Raw genomic sequence first — 20,687 nt, forward strand, 5'->3', positions numbered from 1 at the left:
ACTTTCGTCGACTTTATGATCCTATTTGACTCTTGCTTTTTATAGAAACCGCTTTTAAAATTACAGAGACACAGATTGGGTTTCCAAAACTGTAATTATACTGACACATATGCTCAGAAGATATCTTCTGACAAGAGTTTGAAACTCCCAAGAGGCGTAATCATAGCATAGTCTGACGCTTTGTAGTATTATAGATGCTAGAATGTGAACATGAATTTTTAGGGCAATGACTACTCACATATCACCTCTATTTGTAACAATCAACCCTATTTGTAACAAAACTTAATTTTCATAAAAACTTTGCCGTATTTGTTGAAATATTAATAAAATATGCATATTTGTATGTTTGGGGGCAATTTCCTTTTTTTTCCTTGTCAAAACTCATTTTTCCGAATCTGCTTTTGTTACAAATTGGGTTGATTGTTACAAATAGTGGTGACATGTCAACCCTATTTGTAACAATCAACCCTATTTGTAACAAAACCTAATTTTTAAAGAAACTTGGCCGTATTTGATGAAATCTTGATGAAATATACATATTTATATGTTTGGGGCAATTTTCTTTTTTTTCAATATCGAAACTACTTTTTTCCGAAAATGCTCGTTAGATTAAACGTTGTTGTGCAGGTTCCTAGGGATAAGAGCCCTACTCGCAAGATATAATCAAGTCGTGCAGATACATGCCAAAAGTTTGTTTGGGGGCAATTTTCACCAATTTCGGTCAAAAATGTTAAAATCTTGTTTTCTGACCGAATCATACTAAACCTATATGGGGTTAACTTTTGTTACAAATTGAGTTGATTGTTACAAATAGGGTTGACGTGTCAACCCTATTTGTAATAATCAACCCTATTTGTAACAATCAACCCTATTTGTAAAAAAGTTTAACCAATTTGTAACAAAACCTAAGTTTCAAAAAAACTTGGCCGTATTTGATGAAATCTTGATGAAATATACATATTAGTATGTTCGGGGGCAATTTTCTATGTTTTCCTTGTTGAAACTCATTTTTTCCGAAAATGCTCGTTAGATTAACTTTATTTGTGCAGGTTGCCTGGGATGAGAGGCCTACTCGTAAGATATAATCAAGTCGTGCTGATACATGCCAAAAGTTTGTTTCGGGGCAATTTTCACCAATTTCGGTCAAAAGTGTTGAAAATCTTGTTTTCTGACCGAAATCTTACTAAACCTATATTGGGTTAACTTTTGTTACAAATAGTGCTGATTGTTACAAATAGGGTTGATGTGTCAACCCTATTTGTAACAATCAACCCTATTTGTAACAATCAACCCTATTTGTAACAAAATTTAACCAATTTGTAACAAAACCTAATTTTCAAAAATTCTTTGCGGTATTTGATGAAATCTTGATAAAATATACATATTAGTATGTTTTGCGGCAATTTTTATTCTTTCCTTGTCTTAACCAATTTTTTCCAAAAGTGCTCGTTTGATTAAATTTCTTTTTGCAGGTTGCTAGGGATAAGGGGCCTACTCAAGATATATAATATAAACTTTGTTACAAATAGGGTTGATTGTTACAAATAGGGTTGATTGTTACAAATACGGTTGATTGTTACAAATAGGGTTGACACGTCAACCCTATTTGTAACAATCAACCCAATTTGTAACAAAAGTTAACCCCATATAGGTTTAGTATGATTTCGGTCAGAAAACAAGATTTTTAACATTTTCGACCGAAATTGGTGAAAATTCTCCCGAAACAAACTTTTGGCATGTATCTCCATGACTTGATTGTATCTTACGAGTAGGGCTCTCATCCCTAGGAACCTGCACAACGAAATTTAATCTCACGAGCATTTTCTGAAAAATGAGTTTCAACAAGGAAAACAAAGAAAATTGCCCCGAACATACTAATATGTATATTTCATCAAGATTTCATCAAATACGGCCAAGTTTTTTTTGAAAATTGGGTTTTGTTACAAATTGGTTAAACTTTGTTACAAATAGGGTTGATTGTTACAAATAGGGTTGATTGTTACAAATAGGGTTGAAACGTCAACCCTATTTGTAACAATCAACCCAATTTGTAACAAAAGTTAACCCCATATAGGTTTAGTATGATTTCGGTCAGAAAACAAAATTTTTAACATTTTTGACCGAAATTGGTGAAAATTGCCCCGAAACAAACTTTTGGCATGTATCAGCACGACTTGATTTCATCTTACGAGTTGGACTCTTATCCATAGCAACCTGCACAAAGAAATTTAATCTAACGAGCAATTTTGGAAAAAATGAGTTACGACAAGGAAAAAAAGAAAATTGCCCCAAAACATACTAATATGTATATTTCATCAAGATTTCATCAAATATGGCCAAGTTTTTTTGAAAATTAGGTTTTGTTACAAGTTGGTTAAATTTTGTTACAAATAGGGTTGATTATTACAAATAGGGTTGATTGTTACAAATAGGGTTGACACGTCAACCCTATTTGTAACAATCAACCCAATTTGTAACAAAAGTTAACCCAATAGGTTTAGTGTGATTTCGGTCAGAAAACAAGATTTTTAACATTTTTGACCGAAATTGGTGAAAATTGCCCCCAAACAAACTTTTGGCATGTATTAGCACGACTTGATTATATCTTACGAGAAGGCCTCTTATCCCTAGGAACCTGCACAACGAAATTTAATCTAACGAGTATTTTCGGGAAAGATGAGTTTCGACATGGAAAAAAAGAAAATTGCCCCAAACATATAAATATGTATATTTCATAAAGATTTCATCAAATACGGCCAAGTTTCTTTGAGAATTAGGTTTTGTTACAAATAGGGTTGATTGTTACAAATAGGGTTGACATGTCACCCCTATTTGTAACAATCAACCCAATTTGTAACAAAAGCAGTTTCGGAAAAATGAGTTTTGACAAGGAAAATAAAAATAAAAGAACCCCCAAACATACAAATATGCATATTTTATTAATATTTCAACAAATACGGCAAAGTTTTTATGAAAATTAAGTTTTGTTACAAATAGGGTTGATTGTTACAAATAGGGGTGATACAACATGTAGGAATATCGATATTTAAGTCCGAGTAACTACGCTTTCGTTGTACCGTGTATTTTTTACCAAGTTTTTATGTGATTTTAATATTTTTGCATCACGTATTTTAATACCTAGTTGTTACAAGGAACTTAGTGTTCTTTGGGTTTTTATTAATCAGACATTTATTTTTAGATGAGAAATCGCAATACGTACGCTGACACACGAGCAGATAAAAGTAAAGAAATAAAAAACTCTCCGCATATGTATCTGTATAGTGTAACGACCACTGCAGTTGCATTGCAACTCATTGGAATAAATCATATAACAGTAAATTTGAGAAATAGCTCTTGCAAAATTAAAAGTGGCTTGTGGTTCATTTTATACGAGTCTGTCATTAGAACACATACTTCTTACTCCCAAAATATCATCTTTAAGTAAGCATTATCATGTAATCTGTTCCAATGAGTCTTTTAGCAAGGGTCTGTCGAAGCCAAAACGTAAGGTCACCTGCGCTGCGTTTGTTGTCATATCCGAGTAAAAGAATGCTAAACATTTAACACTTTGCTAGAGCTTTTTGTCGTTTCTATCATATCTTAAGCTCCAGTTAAGCAAGCATTGCTGCAGCTGAGAAGACTCAATTTCCGGCAGGCACTACTTTCTTTACGACGAACTATCTTTGTGGGTAATCGAAGCACTGATGGAAAAAAATTTGGAAAGGCTTCAAACGCAAAACAAAAAAGAAAACAAAAAAACAAAACAAAACAGAAAACACTTGTCTACACTTTGGATTGTGATTGGGTGACTGATTCGTCAAAAATATATGTTCAATGGAGCGAAATAGATTCACGCATGCCATTGTTTGCTGTTTTGTCTCAACTAATTTTGGGGAAAATTTCGCGCCTATGGCGGATTGTTTCGCGGCTTAAAGTGTTCTCAAATGATGTAGCACTCTTCGTCTTTTGATTGAATCAAAATCTACCAACGTATAGAGTTTTCATCTTAAAATGACCTACCAGGCAGTGGCATGCCGGGAAAAAGGTTAATCATCTGCTTGAATATAAGATAAATCTGCAAAGTAAGTATATTAATTTGAATTGCAAGTGAAGAACTGATAAATTCGCCCTCCTATGGAATTGTTGCGCTCCGGCGCTTTTAGTTTTAGGCAAAAGAGCGCCCGCAAACGGTGGGGACCTCAAATCTACTTGAACTTGAGCAGTGATTTAGTTAGTCACAAATATACTTGGAAAGTAGCTCCTGAGTTTAAGTCTTCTATACATGCATTAGTGCTTTGTTTATTTGAGCTTTAATAGAAAACAAATCTTTCCGTAGGAAACTATATAACTGACGAGCTACTTTCCTTACGAACTATCTTTATGGGTAACTGAACCACTGCTAATGATCGTGAACACATCTCCACAAAAGTTCCAACGACATTTGAAAGAGTTAAAAGGCTACCAAAAATAAAACAAAACCAAAAACCTACTACAAACAATTGTCTGCATTTTGGATTGACATGAGGCAACTATTTGTCATCAAACGCGTATAAGTTCCATGGAGTAGAAGCGATTCATGCATGCCATTGTTTGCTGTTTTTGATAACGACTAATCTTGGGAAAATATTGTGCCTTGGTCGATTGTTTCGGAGCTTACACTGTTCTTAAAAGAATGTAGTACTCTTTGTATTTGATTGAATGAAAATCTACCCACGTATGGTTGTTTTTTATAGGCAGCGGTATGTTTTGAAAAAAATTATATGCTCGAATACAAGCGAAATATGCAAACAAGTATACTTATTTGAATCTCAAACGAAAAAACTCTAAATATTCGGCCACTTTTGGAAATTAGTTCACTCAGGCGGCACTTTTAATTTTGGGTAAAAGGGCGCCCACACACGGCCGGGTCCTCGACTGTGCTCGGCAAAAGGACAAAATTTTATCACGTTCACTCATCACCTCAATCTTCATATCCTTGAGAGCGTAAGACTGTTTGCTCGACATCTTTTACATCCTGGTGTCACGCTAAATAAGTATAGCAGCAGGTCGGAAACCCAAAATTCAGCGGTGACTTTCTCAACAGACTATCTTTCCGGCAGCAAGATCAGGTTACTAATCACAAACTCTTACATGCAATGTATGGAAATTTGGATTGAAAGTTTTTGTTTCTTTCCGTTGTCATATTGTATATTTATGGAATTCTTTGTCTGTTAAGTCAAGTAATGCTTCTACACAAATCCCCGGTTTGATTCTTTTAAAGTTAGTTAGAAGGGCTTTAAAACAGATGTACATATCTGATGCAAGAGGCTCCTTGGTATATGTAGGTTTGTGCGTGGAGGTTTCCCCATTTGTCGATGGTACTGCAATGTTTGTTTAATTGGGTGGCAGTTTGAGACATTTCATTATCATCATGTGCGTGTGGTAACATTGTTACCATGTTTTATAAGTCTCTGATTGTGCAACCAAATACCTTAGAGAGACTAAATATTATCTATGCAATACAATATTATAGGAGGACGCCTTTACCTTAGTATGGCAGATCGTATCACTAATTATGATGCACCATGTTGCATGGTATTGTGTAAGTGTTGGTGATCACAGTTTCAACAGTTGCAAATCATTTCATACATCATCGCATAGTGCATCAAATTTGTTCGAATGTATTTGACTATGAATATCGCAAGCTAAAGGTCCATAGAAGCTATTAGATATCGTGTATACACTCACTCTGGCTTGCCACATGCAACCAAATGTGATCACAGTGGTGAGCAGAGTGTCAATGACGCTATTTTTGCATGATAGTTTCCCACTAAATGCTTTAGGCTAATATTCTAAACAGTTTGTCCTATCTGTCACATGCTGATAAGATATTGTATATACATGTTTATAATTTGGTAAATTACTGAAACTGAATTGAATCAACAACATTTATCAGTTTAACAGTTCACAACTGACTTTTCAAAAGCTTGTCTTTAAAACAACATTGTGGTTGTTGTTCTCCTAATTGTGCTATTCAACACCGTATCAATGCAACACTGTGTGACGAGTAATGGTTTAGTCGACAACAACACTTGATTTCAACACTTGATCTCTTTCATAGGAAATTATGTCAAAAGGTTTGTACCAGGAACTCTCATATTATTGAGGCAGTAACTTTTCAGTTGTTTGGTTCCTGCAGTCATAAATAGTGACATTTATTACTGCTGGCAATACAAAGGTTGTAACTTACTGATTGAATGTATATAATGCATAGTGATGACCTGAAGTGACCTGAAATGCATGGATTGATAAGAACTACACTCTTAAAATGTTGTAAATGTTTAAGGTACCATAAAACCAGGAGACCTCAGGTCATTTGACACAAACCATATAACCACTCCTATTCACTAAAGTTGTAAAGTGAGCAACTCAGTCTTTTTTGAAGTTGTAGACCAAGAGTATTGTTGCTGGTTTCGTCTGCGTTTTGATTATATCGCGTCATTTTATTTCACGATCTCCACAATCTGTCGAGCTACTCTTCCAAGCCGTGTAACAAGGTATGTAGACTTGTTTTTTTGGGTTGGTTCAACCAGATCATTATAATAGACACACCTATCGATTACAGTCACAACTATACCACTGCCATTAGTCTTTTTAAGTCCCTGTAGTTAGTATCATCTTTAATTTCAGTCCATCAGGTTTTTTTTTACTGCAGACACCTATCAGCAAGTCTGGAACTCATTCTTCATCGAAGGCATTCTGGTCAAGGTTATGTGCAGATGCCACTAAGACAATAGCCCATTACTCGCTTATTATTGATTTGTTTTTTGACTTTTATAAACGATTTTCAACTTATTTAGTCACAACTTGTCTCCTATTCGTATTAACTGTTTTTATCAACGTTCTGTGTATGGTTTTGGCAACGTCAAGTAATAGAGGGACTGTGGTTTAGTGTACTATAGGAAGGGGCTTCCGACCATAGACGTAACCTTATAATTAGGTCTATTCTTCGTCTCAGTATAGTGTAGGTATATGGGTTCACGTGTAATGCAATCACATAGCTATTAGACTGCGTTCAAAAATACCTAGGGGAGATGAGGTGGAGGACCGGAGTTTCGCAAATTTTCGGAATAGTAGGAGAGGGTTTGAAAGGTTTGTTCTTGTGTGTATTGGGGTGGACTGAAGATGTTGTTGTTCCCTATTTAAGTTCACGACTTTTATTTCAAAACAACCCAAAAATGAAGTAGTTCCATTGAACTTTCATACGAAAAACAACAAGTATAGGCCTTGCCACGAGGCAGAAGCTGCTACTGATGATATGTTTCTGTTTTCATGCATTGTATCACTTAGTCCCTCGCTGTGTCCCTACAGCATGCTGAAACGCACAATAATGAGTTTGTCAACACAGCCTGTGTATGTAAACACTGTTGGTGATAACTGAATTAGAGTCTATCCAGAAAGTCAATTGTCAATAATACAATGCACATTACACATACACAGACTGTGTGTTGGCAATACTTGACACTTCAACTTGCTATAGGGAGTGGAATGAGAACCCAGTTGTATAAACTGAACAAAAATATTGTCAAAATCATCAAAGTAATACAGTAATAACTGCCCCGCTGCATGGATGCATGGATGGCTGCATGGGTGCATTGATGCATGCGATATATATGGATACATGTCCCTCCACATCAAAAACTCCAAAACCGCAGCACCTACCATCTTAGTATTTGGTGTACAGGTGCACCAAGGGGTCGAGATGTGATGTTTTTCGAATGAACATGTAAGTGTCAAAATATGCAAATAAGGTAAACAAGAGAAAATCATGCATATCGTTAAAACTTTGTGACCACAGGCCAGATTTTGTTGAAACTTTGCATGCAGTTTCTTTATGGTGGCTTTTGTTAGATTTGTTCAAATTGTGGTGAATTTTTTATATTTGTAATATTTTTGCAATTTTTCTCGTTTTTGGTCAAAAAATCTTCTCCGAAAGCGCGCATCCCATTGCTTTGAAATTTGGAATGTATGATGTTTAAGATTGCTTGTGTCAGATTTTAACCGATTTGTCTCAACTTTTTTGGGGTCAAAAATCATTTCCTCCCAAATTTCTTGTTTCATTTATTTGAAACTTTGCTGTTGATCCTAAGGTTTTCTTCTGTCGGATCTTTTAAATTGTGGTGAAATTTGTAGTATTTGTATTTTTCGGGCAAATTTTGGCCAACAAATCATTTTCTCTGCATTAACTATTCTGATTGCTTAGAAACGTGGTATGCATGTACCTAGAGGCAACCTTAGTTGAGTGTCTTGACATTGTGATGTTATTGTTATATTAGTATTTGTGTCGCAATTTTCCCCCTTTTTATTGTCAAAAATCATTTTCTCCCCATGTACTGGTTGGATTGCTTTTGAAACTTGATATACTTGATTCTAGGGTTGACTTCTGTCAGATTTGGTTAAAAGAAATCAATATTTGTATTTTTGGTCAATTTTCCCATTTGTGGTCAAAAATAACTTTCTCTGAAATCACTTGTCTGATTGCTTTGAAATTGTGTGCATGCTCCAAGGGGTAACACCTGGTACCACCACTTATGATCGTATTCGTGGTTCAAGATGATCCTTCATTATCTTGTAAAATATTTTCTTTTTGGTATTTTATACCAAAGAACCTAGTAATTTATTACCTTGTTTGATATGAATTGGATTATTGAATTTGTTTTGACGTCATATTGTTTTTATTGATCAAAAAAATAACAAATATCTCATCCCTGAATTTTCTGGCCGAATTGAAAAACTTGAGAACTTCTGCATGTTATTGTACCTTTAATTTTTATTTTGTGTATCGGTGCTTGCAAAACTGTAAATGGCAATTAGTTTGAACAAAATTATCATTGGCAAAAATATGCTAAATAAAAAATAATGAGGAGCAAAATATGCAGTTTGTGAAAATGTAAGTAACTGTGAGTCAGAATTTCACCTGTTTGTGATATTTTTACTGAAACACAACTAAAGATCTCAAGCCAATAACAAGTTGTTTTCTTGAATATTACTTCTTTATGAATTACAAAATATTGTTTACATTAATTTCATTTAGTGCGATAGCACCTGGCATTGTAGATTGTATCAATATTTGATGTACCAAGCTGCATGGTGTTGCATATGTGTGTATGCATTGCAACAGTTGCCAACTTTCGATACTTTATTTGGTATTTGACGGACTATGCATCAAAATGTGTTCAAAAGCAACCGGTATTATGATTATTAGAAGCCAAGGCCCATAGAATCTATTAACTGTTGTATGTACACTCACTCTAGCTTGCCTCGTACCAAAGGTGAGCCATTAAATTAAATTTCATTGATTACATGTTTTGCTGGGGGGTTTTTGTCAAAAAATCTTCTCTGAAACCGCTCTTCCAATTGCTTTGAAACTCGATGGGCAGTTCACTTTGGGTGGCTTCAGTTAGATTTGTTCAAACTGTTTCGTAATTTTAAATAGCTTTGACATGCTGTATACAGGTCCCCAGAGGTAACCTAAATATGATATATGGATATTTTTACACGGCGAAGGCCGTACAGACACATTGCGGAAAAGATAGGTTTATCTCTGTTTCCATAATCATATTATGAAAGTTGCCTCTGGTTTGGAAAAGAAACGTTTGTGGGATCTTGGGCTGTTATTTTGTTGTTTTTTATGTCCAGCAGTGGTCTTTGGTTTTAAGATGTCGACTGATTACAGTAAATCATAATGAAGGGGCACGTTTCCTGAGCGACGGGTAGTACCTGGTAATACATGTACGATCACACAATCAGCGTTGCTGCTCGTTCGAAAAAGTCAGTGTTTTAAGGACTTGGACTATTAATTTGTAGCTTTTTAGTCCTCACGGATATCGCCCGGAGGGGGGCTTATAGGTTTGTCGGGCTGTGAAATTAGTATAGTTGGACCTGGTTTTATCTTATGTACCAGCTATAGCGAAAAAACACATTTCACTTGGAAAAACACACAGCAGAGATCAAATTTGGCATGTATTACAAGTAATACGTAAAGACGCACGTAAGACGCACAATACGTAAAGCTCAGGCACGCGACTTATATGCCAATCATTCATTCTCTCTCTCTCTCTCTCTCTCTCTCTCTCTCTCTCTCTCTCTCTCTCTCTCTCTCTCTCTCTCTCTCTCTCTCCACACTTCTGTCTGCTGCGAGGTAACGGCGTTGTACTGGAAGTTTCGACTTCAAGAGGTCCTAAATAATGAATGTTCACTTCTTCTTTTATTTCCCTTTGTCTTTACAATCGTGTGTACTTGAAACTCTTAAAATGCCACGCTCGTATATACCCGCTTAAAGGCTAGAGGTTCGCTGTTTCAAAATTCTGTAGCTTGATTCCTCGAACTCGTGGTAATTTCCAGCAATTTGACTGCTCTCATGTCTTGAAAAGGCCTATTGAAAATAGCGACGTATTAAGAATTAATATTTATTGCATTTTAAGCCTCCATTGCAAAGAGGCACATTATAGGAGAAAAATTATTGACTGACACTTTCCGTACTCTCTATAATCAATCTAGCTCCAGTAAATATGCAAGCTCTATGCTACTGCTTAGAAGTCCAGCCGGAAAATCTGGGCTGTGCAACGGACCTATTTCTGAACTATAATTGGGACCTAAACACGCTTCATCTGCTTTTAGTGGAAGATAACAAGAGACTCGTTGCCCCCTTTACAACGGCCAGGAGCTAGAGTTAGTCTATAAATACTTCAGGGAACAGAAATTATCAATTGCAGTATATCTTACTGGACAGCTTGAATATAAAGATAGTCGGTGTATGGTCGCAGATCGCACGTTACTGTTTGACATATAGGACAGTGTTGGGCAACCGCTTGAGCAGAGCGAACTATTAAAGTAAATGTTAGAGGCTTTTGCAGAGTTTAAAGATATGGCAAGCGTAGTTTACCAGTTTCAGTAATGTCCAATAGTTTCACATTTCTGTCAGACTTATGAAGAGTAGACCTCCCGCTCCCCTTTATTCAGGGGGAAGACAGTATCAATGTAATGATCGTTAACTGTTTTGGCATCCAAATACAGATAACTTTTCATGTTTTAATGGTGTAACGATCTGTCCCAAACTTTTTAAAGGTTTTAATGAGTATAAATTTTTATAGTGTTACGTGCAGAGAAAACGAACAATAGGGTGAACTCAGCAGTTTCCGTTTTAAACGAAATTTATTACGAAAATAAAACTAATTGCAAAGTCAGAGATAGAATACAAGCTTTAAAAGTGTACAGACTTCTTATCTCAGCTGGGACGGCAAAGCTCCAGTCTCAGAGTTGTAACAGTCAGTTGGATGAATGAACAGTCCTTTGGCTTGCAGGCTTGAAGTTGCACAAAGTCCACAGTATAAATCCAGCGTGGCAGTGAAGGTCTTGAAGTCTTGAAATTAATACTGCTGGAGTTTCCAAAGACTTGAAGTAACACGCAAGAGACACAATAGTCAGACTGCAAGCTGTGCACTTCCCTATTTATACCCATGTGCTCACATAAGGGCATATAAGAACAATCTAGAACTTTTATTGACATGCTAATTACTGTTCTAAAATTATCTCTCTTACACAACTCAGTAAATTTCCAGAAAATTCCAGACATGACTACTTGAATTCAAGGTTGTGAGGTCATTATAAAGGGCAGTGACCTTGAGAATGTTCTAGACTAATTGAACTCAGGTCAAGATGAGTGTGGGGGAAAATGACCTACATAACACACCCCTCTTCAAAAAACAGAAAATGTTTCAAAGAAAAATCTTTCTTTTGCAAATGTTATATAAAAAGTGTGAACAACAATAAACTCTAAATACGAGAGAGACAGTCTGCAATTGTATTGTCTCTGCCTTTAATGTGTCTAATATCAATATTAAACTCCTGTAACATTAAACTCCATCTTAACAATCTCTGATTTTTGCCTTTTAATTTCTGCAGAAAAACAAGTGGATTGTGATCAATATAAACCACTATTGGCTGATTTGAAGAAGTAACATAAACTTCAAAATGCTGTAAAGCTAATATCAAAGATAAACACTCTTTTTCAATTGTAGAGTAGTTTCTCTGGGATTTGTTAAATTTGCGTGAAAAGTAGCAAACAGGGTGATCTATCCCATGACTATCCTCTTGCAACAAAACAGCACCAGCAGCCGTATCACTAGCATCCACAGCTAATTTGAATGGCATACTGAAATCTGGTGCAGACAAGACTGGAGCACTTTGAAGTATGGCTTTAAGTGTATCAAATGCCTGTTGGCATTGCTCTGATCAAACAAACTTTACTTTCTTTTTAAGCAATCTAGTCAAAGGCTCAGTAATTGTGGAGAAATTTGGACAGAATTTTCTGTAGTAACCAGCCATACCGAGAAAGCGCATCAGTTGTCGTTTACAGTTTGGTATGGGAAAACTTGAAATAGCACTGATTTTGGCATCAACAGGTTTTACCTCACCCTGTCCTACAGTATGTCCAAGGTAAGTCACCCTCGCCCAACCAAACTCAGATTTGGCAAGGTTGACAGTCAGCATTGCTTTGCTCAGTCTCTCAAAGAACTTCCGCACGAGTTTGATGTGTTCCTCCGAGGTGTCACTATACAGGACGATGTCGTCGTCTAGCCCGGATATGACATCATTGATCATCCGTTGGAACGTTGTCGGAGAGTTCTTCATTCCGAATGGCATCACCTTGTACTGGAACAATCCGTCTGGTGTAACAAAGGCGGATATTTCACGAGCACGATCCGTCAGAGGGACTTGCCAAAATCCCTTCAGTAGGTCAAATTTTGTCACATACTTGGCTTTTACCACTCGGTCGATGCAATCATCAATCCTCGGGATTGGGAAAGTGTCTGTCTTCGTTAAAGATTTCACTTTCCTGTAGTCCGTGCACATACGATAACTATCATCTGATTTTGGCACAAGTATGCACAGAGAACTCCAGTTACTTTTACTGGGTTCAATAAAGTCATTGTCCAGCAAGTATTTGACTTCTTCCTGGAGATATTTTGCTTTCGTTGGATTCAGTCTGTATGGATGTTGATTTACAGGCTTACTGTCCCCAACATCAACGTCGTGATAGATGACATTTGTCCTTGTTGGAACATCTTGAAACAGGTGTTTATATTCGTGAAGCAGTTCTTTCACCTGTTGTTGTTGTTCTGGCAGGAGGTGTGCCAACTTTGTAGACTCCAGATTCTCCAGGATTTCTGAGTTCTGAAGCTTGACCGAGCCCAGCTTTAAATTTAGAGTATTTTCACTCAAGTCAGTTTCAGTATCGCTATCTTCATAATGTTTTGAACTGACTGCACTGACAGGCTGAGTTAAAGTAGGATTATCCCTATCCAAGTATGGCTTAAGCATATTTATGTGGCGTAGCTGTTTTTGATTTCGCCTGTCAGGTGTTTTTATGATGTAATTTAAATCGCTCAATTTTTTATCGATTAGGTATGGCCCAAAGTAACGAGCATGGAGTGGTTTGCCAGGAACCGGAAGTAGGACAAGAACCCTTTGACCTGGTTCAAACCTCCGCTTTGAGGTGTTTTTATTGTAGTTGATTTTTATTGACTGCTGAGATGACTCAAGGTTTCGTCTGGCTAATTCACATGCCTCAGAGAGTTTTGTACGAAACTCTGACACATATTGTAACATATTCAGACAATCATCATCATCTGGTAGGAATTTCTCTTTGAAGAGCTTAAGTGGGCCACGGACTGCATGTCCAAATACAAGCTCAAATTGGCTAAAACCAAGAGACTCTTAGATTGACTCTCTAACAGCAAAGAGCAGAAAATAAATTCCTTCATCCCATTGCTTCTCTGTGTCAAAACAGTAAGTCGTAATAATGTTTTTCAAAGTTTGATGAAATCGCTCAAGAGCACCCCGACTTTCTGGATGATAGGCGGATGACCTATACTGTTTAATGCCTAGCTGATCCATTACTTGTTGAAAAATTCCAGACATGAAGTTGGAGCCTTGATCGGACTGGACACATTTAGGGAGGCCAAATAAAGTGAAAAATTTGACTAAAGTTTTCACTATAGTCTTTGTCTTTATATTTCTCAGTGGTATGGCTTCTGGGAACCGAGTAGATGTACACATTTATTATTGTCAACATGTACTCATTTCCTGATTTTGTTTTTGGTAGGGGCCCAACACAGTCTATTAGTATCCTACTACATGGTTCTTGAAATGCAGGAATTGGCTGTAAAGGGGCCTTTGGAATGGTCTGATTTGGCTTTCCTACCAGTTGACATGTGTGACAAGTTTTACAGAAATGTGCTACATCCTGCCTGAGATTAGTCCAAACAAAAGTGACTGAGAATTTTATGATAAGTTTTCCTGACTCCCAAATGACCAGCCCAGAGGGTTTCATGGGCCAGGCGCAATATTTCAGCATGATAGGGCTTTATAACCACAATTTGATGTTTTATAGCACAATCGTCATCAACCAAGACATCTGGAGGTCTCCATTTACGCATGAGAATCCCAGATTTTGTATAATAGGAAACAGGGCTATCTTAATTTTCACCTTCATTATCTACCCTGTCAAACAAACACAAAATATCTGGGTCTTTGTGTTGTTCTGCAATGAGATTCGATCTAGAAAATGTCTGACCTTGGTCAGCAGAAGTTTTACTGGAAGTTTCAAATCCACGAGGGATAATGGAATGATCCGTGTCAAACACCTGACTAAGAAAGGTGTCATTTAAGTCAACATCTGTGACATTATTTTTGAAAATATTTTGATTGTCAGAAGTTTTCTTTGACATGGCTCGCGTAATAGCATGAAGGAAAAAGGCCGGGCATTTCTTCCTCTATTGGCTCTGGATTCTGCTCTAAACTAGAATTATCAGTCACAAGTGGATTTGTAATGACCTTGTCCCCAGCAAGGTCGTTTCCAAGAAGAAGGTGAATCCCTTCAAAAGGCGAAAAAGGCCTTATACCTAAAGTCACAGGTCCAGAAACAAAGTCCGAAGACAAATAGACATTAAGGAGAGGAACAGGAATGTAGTCATTACAATCTACCCCTTAATAAAAACTTTAGAACCTGAAAATGACTTTTCAGAAAACGGCAGGGTATCTGCCAATAAAAGGGACTGGGACGCCCGGTATCTCTTAAAATTTTGACAGGGGTAGCGGAAGAAAAATCACTAGAAAGTGATACAAAACCATCGTGAATAAATGGTTCAAAAATACCCATAATGCTATCTTGAGAAGAATTGACCTTGACCTCATTAATTGGGGATAAGAGGGGTTTAACCTCAGAAAATGTGTCACACACATTATTAGACTCTAATTGAGATGATGAAGAAATAAAGCCGGTGGGCTTAGATCCACTTTGACCACTTTGACCTTCACGTTTTCTTTTCAATTTGAAACAATCTGACACTAAATGGCCGTCTTTCTTACAATAACTACAAGAAAGTATACCAAACTGTTTGCCATAAAGGAGATTGAGACTTGGGATCTGATGATGTGGAAGTGTTACTTTAACTATGTGAACTGTTGTCATTTGATTTCCTACTCTCCCTTGAGAAATTCTTGGATGAAAAGGAGGAGTTAAATTTCCCTGCATTGTTTCGGTACGAAAAGGACAGAGATGGTTTGCTGAGAAATGAAGATTTGTGGGTCAATGAATGATCATCGGCCGAACGTGCAGCAACCTCCAATGTATCTGCCTTTTGTTCATTGATAAACGTCTTGATGTCACTCCGAATGCACCTTTTAAATTCCTCAATCAAAACTAGTCGTAATTTTTCGTAAATCTGACTGACCTTTTCAGAAGAACACCAACGATCAAACAGTTGTTCTTTTGTTCGAGCAAATTCAACATAAGTTTGATCCCTCGCCTTTTCACAATCCCTAAATTTCTGACGGTAAGCTTCAGGCACCAACTCATAGCCCTTGAGAATCAATTCCTTCACAGAATCATAATTTGAAGCCTGCTCTGCTGACAACTGAATGTAAATTTCTCTGGCTTTACCCACCAAAGCACTCTGCAAAAGCATAGACCAGGACTTCTTAGGCCAATTTAGATTCTGAGCAATTTTTTCAAAATGAAGGAAATACTTATCAACATCCTCTTCTTGGAAAGGGGGGACTAACCTGAAATGCTTAGTGATGTCAAAACTGTTGGAAGGGGAGAATTTTCCTGGCTGTCCAAGCTCTAAATGTTTCATTTCTAATCTTTCCTGCCTATCTTTCTCTCTCTGTCTTTCTTCCATTTGTAATTCTCTCTCTGTCTTTCTTCCATTTGTAATTTTTCACGTGCCAAATCTACCTGTATTTCTAATTCTAATTTTCTGAGTTCAAAGGAAGACTCAGGCTCATAATTATGCAAGACGGATTCCCCAAATTTGCCTACTCTGACTAAATATTTGACAATATTGAACTGAATTTCCTTCTTGCGCATAGATCTTTTAACTTCTACTTTAAGGAAATTGGCCGATGCAATGAGGTTGTCTTTTCTGAGGGAATCAAATGTGTCCTGATCGCGGTCATCCATAAATTTGTCTGGCGTGAATTCCACCATGATTGAATTTCGCTGAGTTCACAGTATACAGTAGTTTGGAAAAGGCTAGCAAAATGTTGTCAAAAGGCTCAAAATGTTCGTATCCCGGACGAGCCCCCAATTTTGTTACGTGACAAAAAACAAACAAAAGGGTGAACTCAGCAGTTTCCGTATAAAACGAAATTTATTACGAAAAAAACTAATTGCTAAGTCAGGGATAGATTTCAAACTGTAAAAGTGTACAGACTACTTATCTCAGCTGGGACTGCAAAGCTCCAATCTCAGAGTTGTAACAGTCAGTCCGATGATTGAACAGTCGTTTGGCTTACAGGCTTGAAGTTGCACAAAGTTCACAGTATAAAATCCAGGGTGGCGGTGAAGGTCTTGAAAAGTCTTGAAGTTAATACTGCTGGAGTTTCCAAAGACTTGAAGTAACACACAAGAGACACGATCCCAAAATGTCTGACTGCAGCTGTGCACGTCCCTATTTATAGCCATGTGCTTACATAAGAGCATATAAGAACAATCTAGAACTTTTATTGACATGCTAATTACTGTTCTAAATTTATCTCTCTTACACAACTAATTAAATTTCCAGAACATTCCAAACATGACTAATTGAATTCAAGGTTGTGAGGTCATTAAGGGCAGTGACCTTGAGAATGTTCTAGACTAATTGAACTCAGGTCATGATGAGTGGGGGGAAAATGACATACATAACAGTATATTGTCTCAATATTCGTAGCTTACACCACTGAAGTTAGTTCCCGATCTTCATACTTTGCTGTCACATAATCTTGAGTTTTACAGCGGCGTTTACAAATTGAGGGACCACTTCCAACCCACTCCGATTGAAGTTGAGAAGGCTTTTGTTTACAAAATTTATGTTTATCAACAAAAAAGTCGTGCACGCGCAACGCGATGACCACTGTCCTTTAAGTAACGAAACACCGTCACTTGGAAACTTTGTTTCCAAGGCCAGGCGGTGAAAATATTGAAAGCAAAACTTTGTCAACTAATACGTTATTGGCTTTACCAAAGGTACTCAAGGAAGTGTGACAGATTTTGACTTACCTTTTAGAATTCTGCTGTCTTGCTGTTGTCGATCAGATGTTCTCTTATAGCTTCTTACAGCATTGCTTTGATGTCCCGTCTTTTCGCAAATCAGTTCCTCGTCGACGTTTGCATCAAATAGTCTAGTTGCTGCAGTAGCTCTTAGGGAATGGTTAGAGGATATCTAACGAGTCCTGCTTGTTTACACACTCGTGCCACTGTACCATTCAAAGAATTGTGTCCCAAAGGTCGGTTGGTGTGCCAGCAAGTTAGTGGTAGGCTTGGACAGTGGATACAAGTTGTATGCATCATCGGGTCGATCAAATGCACTGTAAACTAAAATTGATCATTGGTCATTGATTTGATATAACCATCAAATAAAGAAGGAAGCTATACGTACGAGTTATTGTTTGAATCTCGAAGAGATCTATTGCAGCTGTGATTGATAATCTTCAAGATTGACAGAAGTACTCACCATAACTGGTTGTAGCTCTTGTAGAGACGAATGATGCACCGTTCTGGCATATCAGTGTTTTCATACGCTCTCGTTACTTTCGGATGGAGTTTTCTGGATTTTAGACCACCTTGATTGGATTTGCTTCCATCTTCACGGTATTTAAGGAACTTTCTAAGAGCACCGTCGACTCTCAGTTGAATTTGTGAATTTGTATGCCGCAAGTTTCGATGGACCCCCCTGTAGCACAAATTTTAGACCAAACAGATACAGTCGAGTGTCGAACAACGACTGAGGGGAAAGATCTCCCAGAAGCATTTTGTCCCAAAGAATATTTTCCTAAGCGAAAGTTATAATTTGTGCTTGTTTTTTTGTGTACACCAAGCCCATTTTTAGCTCGTGATTTCATCACGCAATCAAAACTTCTCTGTAGGTCTTTGAAAATTGGATCGTTCATGAACTCGACAAATCTAGCATATTCAATGACATATTTCTGAATGCCCATGATAATTTCATATAAAGTGTTTCCTTGAAAATAAGATCCATCCTGTTTTTTACTTCTTGCACAAAGCGAGCCAAAGAAAAATGAACTTCATCGTTTGTCATATGAAGTAGAGACAGTGTTATAACGCTTAAATTTTCAGTTTCAACTTCGCCTTCTAAAATTGTCCTATTCCTTTCGTTTCTCCATCTCTCAAATATGTGCGCAGGCCACTGTATCTTTTTCATTGTGTTTGCAGTGTTACTTAGGTCATTTTTCCCAACACTCATGATCTGAGTTCAATTAATCTAGAAAATTCTCAAGGTCACTGTCCATCACGACCTTGAAATCAAGTAATCATGTTTGGAACTTTCTAGAAATTCATTTAGTAGTTTAAGTGGAGATATATTTAGAACAGTAATTACCATATCAATAGAAGTTCTAGATTGTTCTTATATTCTCTTATATAACCACATGAGTATAAATAGGGGACGGGCACACATTTCCAGGCAGACATTTGGGATCGTGTCTCTGACATGTTACTTCAAGACTTTGGAAACTCCATCAGTATTAATTTCAAGACTTTTCAAGACCTTCACAGCAACGCTGGATTTATTCTGTGGACTTTGAACAACCTCAAGCCTGCAAGCCAAGGATTGCATTATTCTGTTTCATTTTATGACACTGGAGCTTTGCCGTCCCAGCTGAGATAAGTACAGTTTGATTTTCATCCCTTCACTAAGTGATTAGTTAGGGGCCCAAGCCCCATACGGGGCTTGGGCCCTATTATATTTGTACGGGTTCAAAATTCTTCTTTTTAGGGGCCCAAGCCTACCAGCTGGACCCCTATTGCTTTTAAAAGGAGTTCAATATTTAGGGGCCTAAGACCTCATGGGCGAGGCAACTATTGTTATCACATGCACAAGCTAAATTTGTCGTCTCCGAACAAAAAATGCAGTATTTATTCTCTGGTCGTTCTACGTCACGACAACCCCCGTCTATGTCATCAATTTTGGTGCGTCGGACCTTTTTTTCGTGGATCTTCGGTGTGCTCGTTAATGTAACCAAACAACATGGCGGCCGGTATTTCTCCCACGATCCAAATGTTTCTGACTTGAATATATCGCAAACATTAGTCATGATAATTAGAGTCTGACAATACATCAACTAGGCAAAATTTTGAGACCTCGTGTTTTAGTTTTGTCGCCTATATGCATTTGGGTTCGTATTCGTATGGACCCCGCCGACGCCTGAACTTTAGACGCACGGTAGACATATGGTTTCCACTGCAACAAGGGGGTCAGGTGCGGTGTCCATGCCTCCAAAAGTCATGTAATGAAATCAATATTTTCACAGACTACGACATTAATAATTCGAACAATGTAAACACAAGAGTGTACCGCCTGTATTTTCCGAAGGAATTACGTGAATAATTTGCAGAAACAACGAACTCGAAGCTGGTTACGTTACAGTGGGTTCTGTAAGCATTGCAAACAGGGTCAGGCATGACGTTTACAGTGTTCGCGCCGTCGAGATTCAGTTGATATTTGTTCCAGAAAAATAGCGTATCTTCGTCTGTGATGAATTTCTAGGCCTAGGCTATCTTTGAAATAGAGTATAACTTTACGGAAGGTATGTGTAGACCGAGAGGTGCTCTGACATTTGCTCCATACACAAACGAACGTGGACGCTCACGCACGCGACGGACGACTGGAAATGATTGACAACTTGCGCACGACATACTGATATTATTCCCAAAGTAGTTCAAAAGTTTAAACGCGGAATCGTCATGGAAAACTTATTTTATTTTGCAAAAAATAACGAATTCTTGGCTTGTGCATGTGATAAGTATATTATTCCCGGATATTTTTCTTCGTTCAGCGAAGGAAAATACGAGTGACGTAATGACCGTGTCACCACGAGTCGAAGACGAGTGGTGACACGGTCATTACGTCACTCGTATTTTCCTTCGCTGAACGAAGAAAAATATTAGGGAATAATATCTAATTATTCCTGGAGTTCTACTATATTCTTCTTCTTCTTCTTCTTCTTCTTCTTCTTCTTCTCAGAAAGTGCTCAATGAAATCTTCTCAAACTTGGTACAATGTTAAAGGTCAATGAGAGGTAGTGCATATTACCCTTGAATTTTTAATTAGTCATGTCACCTGGCTACCATTTTTAGTGAA

At 37.4% G+C, this 20,687-nt stretch overlaps 1 protein-coding gene across 1 annotated transcript in view; it reads left to right on the plus strand.

Moving 5' to 3' along the window:
• The first annotated feature begins 6,386 nt into the window (after nt 1–6,386).
• LOC139143203 (restin homolog) overlaps nt 6,387–20,687 on the plus strand; it is a 53,012-nt gene continuing 38,711 nt past the window's right edge. Inside the window, exon 1 of the mRNA XM_070713345.1 lies at nt 6,387–6,536. The gene's annotated coding sequence lies outside the window, so the exon portion shown is untranslated. The remainder of the gene's footprint in view (nt 6,537–20,687) is intronic.

The sequence above is a fragment of the Ptychodera flava genome, chromosome 11 (assembly GCF_041260155.1).
Source record: "Ptychodera flava strain L36383 chromosome 11, AS_Pfla_20210202, whole genome shotgun sequence".
Lineage (NCBI taxonomy): Eukaryota > Metazoa > Hemichordata > Enteropneusta > Ptychoderidae > Ptychodera > Ptychodera flava.